We start from the raw sequence: 6,000 nt of genomic DNA, 5'->3' as shown, positions 1-6,000 counted from the left end.
AGAAGTTAACGTGTGATTCAAGCTGACTTCGTAAGATTGGCCAGAAGTTAACAGATGATTAAAGCTGAGCCCGTAAGACTGTGTGGCTGTACTTGTAACATGGGAACTCAGAAGAATGGTCTACTGAAAAACAGTGAAGTAGATGAGAGAAAAAGATTGAGTTCCCTGGCTTTCAAATTCCTGGATCTCAATTCCTTCCTGATGCTCAGGTGTAAATATGCCCTTGATCTCTGTGAGAAATCCCTGTGTCTTTATAACATGGCTTCCTACTTCCCTCCCTCCCTTCCTTGCTCCTTCCGTTCTTCTTCTTTTAAATTTTATGGAAGTTGGCTTTAACTGGTTTTAATTCATTTCAACCAGAATCTTGAATCCAAATAAATTTGTCCCTGAGTTTCCTATTGAGGCAAATAATGACAATAACTTGTGCTCTGACAACTCCAAGAAAGCCAGGCCTTAGGGGAATCTCAGGTGAAGAGAGAGCACCAAGGCCTCTGCATGCTGCCAGATATTTTGGAGGGTTCGAGATTGGGGTTACTGGAGGCTGATTTCCTTACCATTCTGACCTCTGATCTGCAGGGGCATTAAAGCTCCTATGAAGACTCCACTGCCAGATCACAGGTCTCCTTTTAATCAAGATCCCCCCCAGAAGGAACTATGAGACAGGAACTAACCTCTAGTACAATGAGGCAACACCAGCTCAAATGACAGGTGGGAATATTCGGGGGTATCCACAACCCCCTTATGCCACCAAGTTTCTCCATACAGCGTTTGGGGTCTACATACAACAACGCATCTGCAAGGTAGAAACTGCCTTTCAAAATCACATTTAACAGTGAGTATTCGCACGAACTTTTGTACTTCAGTTTGGGGACAAAACTGTTTCCCAATATGCATGTGTTTTTCTCACTTTGTACCCTATGGCTGTTAAGAAGAAGAGCATGTTGACAGTCGTTTTGACATACTTACCGAAAAACAGTGCCTGAACAAATCCTGGTGACACTGTTCCAAAACCCCCAGTTTCAATCTTAGATGGAAGAGCAGTACTGGTAGGTGAGGGGCAGGTAGAGATGGACAGTAGTGGAGCAGGCAGGGAAATTGTTCAGAATTTTCTGTTTTTCCCTCTTGCAACTAAGATATCTCTTGTGTTGGCCAAAGTTGGCCAATCATTGACACATAGGAACCAAGAAGAGCTGCTTTTTATCCCTTTCCCTATTTCTTAGAGTTCTATCATACTTTGTCTAAGACACCTAGAGGCCCTCTCCCATTAAGTCCTTTTCACCCTCTTAATGGCTTTTTGATCCTTTTGTTTTTCCCCAGGCATAACTTCCACCTGTGTTGAGTCTTCTCCGATTCCCTTAGGAAATGAGTCACAGTTCAATGATTCCCACATTGTAGAATGAAATCTTCCTGATCTGTATGGTTTAAGAAACAAAAACTTAAATTCTCTTAACTAAAAAAAGCAGATTAAGGAGAGCCAACTCTGCTTCTTACTCCAAATCTGAACAGAAGCGTTATTTGGTGAAAGCACCTACTCAGGCTTGCCACCAGTTCAGCATCCATAAGGCAGTAATGAGGAATAATTCTATAAAGACAGGGACAGTCATCACAAGAGACACAGACAATTTTCCCTTGGCAAATAACAAAACAAAAAAACAAAACTCACTCTCATGTGCTCGTTGATGATTGAGTTTTCTTTAGAGGAATCACATATTTCTGAAGAAACTACTATATAATTTTGGTTAAAAGACAGCCCTTTTTTTCAATTAGGCAATAGATATCAAAAGTTTTCAAAACATGCATACTCTTTGGCCTCAAAATTCTACTTTCAGAATTTAATAAATAATCAAAAAGGTGTACAAAGATACATGTACTTCAAACTCCATTATAGCTTAAAAACTTTTATAATGGAAATTTTCAAATATACACAAAAGTAGAAAGAATAACGAACCACCATACATCCACCACCCAGCTTTATTGATTATCAACATTTTGCCCAGTTCTTGTTTCATTTATCCCCACCATTCTTTGTTGTTGCTGTTGTCACTGAAATATTTTAAAGCAAATCCCTGGCATTTGACTCTTAAATATATCTGTCTGAATATCTAAAATATAAGGATTTTAAAAATCAACATTACCCTCATATCATTCTTTCACCTATCCAAGTTAGCAATAATTTGTTAATATCATCTGATGCCCATTCACATATAATTTCAAAATATCTTTAACAGTTTGTTCAAATCTGCATCAAACAAGTTCTATATAGTGGATTTAGTTGTTACTTCTATTCTCTATAATCTATAACAATTTCTTCACTTTGTATTATTCATTTATTTGTTGAAAAAATCAGGTTATTTTGTCCTGTAGAATTTCTTATATTCTGGACTTGGCTGATTGTATCATTTATTATGTTCCTCTATCTCCTCAAAACTGGAAGTCAAAAAAAAAAAAAAAAAAAAAAAAAAAAAAACTGGAAGTCAGAGCTAGAGTCTTGGTTGAATTCAGATCCTTTCTTTTTTTTCTTTTTCTTTTTTGGCAAGAATGTTTTATAGGTGGCTCTGTACACTTCATATTGTATCACAGCAAATGCACATAGAGCCTGTTTACCCCACTTTTAGTGATATTTACATTGCTTAGTGGATTCAAATTCTCTTAGCCTAATCTCCCAAATTTATACTTTCTCATCGACTTTTCACCTAATGGTTTTAGTAGTGATTGGTGATCACTGCCTAGATCCACTATTTCATTAGAGATTTTAAAGTGGTGATGTTGTAATTGCATAATAACATTGTTTTATTAGATCTGTTTCTTCTATAATAAAGCAATTTTCACCTACCATCTTGCTTCTTATTTTGAAAAATGTCAAAGTTACAAAGTTATGAACACCCATACATGCTCACTTAGATTCACCAGTTGCTAACATTTTGCCACATTTGCTTTATCACTCTCATTCTATGTACTTATTTTTTGCTGTTTCATTCCAATTAGATTACAGACATTATGATACTTCACTGTTAAACACTTGAGCCTGTCTCTCCTAATAACAAGGACATCCTCCTCATAGCCACAATTACTGCCTTCAATACATTTAACATTGTTGCAATATCATTTAATACAGAATTCAAGAAAAATTTTCCCAGTTTTCCCCAGAATGATCTTTATAGTATATATATTTTTAATCCAGAATTCTATTAAGGTATATGCATTGCAGTGTTATCATGTCCGGTAATTTTCTATTTCTCTCCTTCTTTCTACATTTATTAGCTGGCATTCTTTTGTATTCTTTCCCCCCATCACCACCATTATTCTTTTAGATGCTGAAATTGTCCCAGATTTGTCCAATGGGAGCCCCTATAGTCTGGTTTCTGCATAATTTTGACATTGTCCCATTGATCTTTGAGTACTTCCTTACTTTGTGGCACAAGTGGTTCTAGGCTCACCTTGTACTTTTTCTGTCTCAGACCTAGAATCAGCTATTTCTCCAAGGAACCCTGGTTCTTCTAAATGAAAAATGATATTTAAAAACCAGTATCTGGTTTCTAGTTGTGCTCATTGCTAATGGGATGTCACTATTTCTAGACACTTTCAGTGCAAAGAGCCAAGAAGTGTAATTTTTCAAGAAATCATGAGTTCAGACTAATACCTCCAATTCAAATCCAATATCATAGAAATCTTCCTCTCTTTCCCCATTTCATATTTTTATCTTCTCCCAGAGTGAGAACTCTAGTTTCCAAAACGGTTAAGATATTTTCTCATTTGCTATATGCTTCAACACACACAAAATAATCTCAGTATTACTTACTACATAAATAAAAACTAAGTAAAATAAAATATTTATTTAAAGTTCTTTCTGTTCATAGAATATACTCTATGAAGGTATATTAAAAATGTACTTGAAGTAATTCCATTTTCTATGTAGTTATATTTGATGTACAATTTTATTATTATTATTATTACATTTTTGACTGTGCTGCACAGATTGTGGGATCTCAGTTCCCCAACCAGGGATTGAACCCGGGACAAGGCAGTGAAAGCACCAAATCCTAACCACTAGACCATCAGGGAACTCCCTTGATGTACAATTTGATATACAATTAGGTTCATTTGTTTCTGTTTACACTCAATTTTAATGTTTGCCTTTTTTTATTCTTTGGACTTAAAGGATTTAATTTTATTTTTTAAATATGCATAATTTTTACATGGTTCAAAAGTCAAAACTGTATAAAAAGGTAAACTCAGAGAAATCTCACTTCCATTCCTATCCTTTCTACCCTTATCATCTGTAACCCTCCTAGGTGGCTATTTTTATGAGCTTGTAGATTATCCTTAACATATTTATTTTTGCAAATATAAGAAACTATTTTCCCTTTTTTATCATTGTTATATATTTTGAAATTTAAGAAAGTTTATATTTTTACTGTGGTGGTTACCTTCATATTAATATTTTGTTTTTTTAATGGTCATAATCCCCTTTTTCCTTACATGGACTTCTATAACTGCTTTAGACTTTTATCTGGTATCTTTTGACTCCCACTTATATTATGCATTACCTACGTGCCAGTCAATGCTCTTATCTTCCCTTTCTCTTCTCCATTGCTTTTAGTTGTGTTATTTCTAATTTATCAGAATGTTTAATATTTACATGTTATTCTTCCACTTTTTCCCCATCTGTATTTAAGTCTTAGACCTACATTTAAGTGTAATCAGTGCTCATTATCAGTGCCTTTCCTGCTGTTTCCCCAGTCATCTCTTGATAGGATACAGGTCATCACCCAGGAGATTTCTTATGATGGGATCATGATTATATATATTCTGACTTCTCAAATCTTTAAAGCTATCTGCCTGTAGTCTTGATATTTAAAGAACTGCTGGGCTAGATAACACAGCCTGTTGGTTTTTGGGTTTTTTTTGGTCACACTGTCTGGCATGCAGGATCTTTCCCAACCAGGGATCGAACCCATGCCCCCTGCAGTGGAAGCACGGAGTGTTAACCACTGGACCACCAGGGAAGTCCAACACAGCCTTGTTTTTAAAAATGGAAATGGAAACAACTTGAGTAAGCAACAATCAGGAATTGGATAAATAGATAAATTATGCTCAGTTAAATAATGGAATCCTGGTTTATACAGCCATTGTACATGCTACAATCACTGTGGAAAAGTATAAAATTATACATAAAACCTAGCATGATCAAATTTGTATTTTTAAAGTATAGGGATGCTATAAATGTGTGTGCACATGTATTTAGCAAAACGCAGGTCGTGATACACAAAAAAGTTAACAGTAATTTCCTCTGATTAATAGAATTATTGGTGATGTTTAGATTTTCCTTTGTGTGTGTATGTTTTTTTTTTAATTTTTCAAATTGTAGCATTTGTAGAATTGAAGGGAATATGATATTAATAATGATTTTTAAAAGCTAAGCAAAGAGTTAAATTTTCAAGTTTTATTTATTTATTTTTTAACATCTTTACTGGAGTTTAATTGCTTTACAATGGTGTGTTAGTTTCTGCTGTGTAACAAAGTGAATCAGCTATATGTATACATATATCCCCATATCTCTTCCCTCTTGCGTCTCCCTCCCACCCTCCCTATCCCACCCCTCTAGGTGGTCACAAAGCACCGAGCTGATCTCCCTGTGCTATGCAGCTGCTTCCCACTAGCTATTTATTTTACATTTGGTAGTATATATATGACCATGCCACTCTCTCACTTCGTCCCAGCTTACCCTTCCCCCTCCCCGTGTCCTCAAGTCCATTCTCTACGTCAAGTTTTATTTTTAATGTGTTGGTTTTAATCAATACCACAAGACACAGTGTACCAAGGAGAGAGCAGCATGATCTAATTAGCAAGCTCAGAACAGCCTAGGCTGGTCTCCTGTGCTAGGACCCCCTCCTGTGCTAGGTGCTCAATCATTGTTTGCTGGTGATGAAGAAACTAAAATTAGTCATTCCTGGGCAGAGTCATTTTGGGCAATAGAGTTAACTTTTTGGAATATAGCTC

The sequence above is a fragment of the Tursiops truncatus genome, chromosome 11 (genome assembly GCF_011762595.2).
Source record: "Tursiops truncatus isolate mTurTru1 chromosome 11, mTurTru1.mat.Y, whole genome shotgun sequence".
Classification (NCBI taxonomy): domain Eukaryota; kingdom Metazoa; phylum Chordata; class Mammalia; order Artiodactyla; family Delphinidae; genus Tursiops; species Tursiops truncatus.
Note: the sequence above shows the minus strand (reverse complement) of the source record.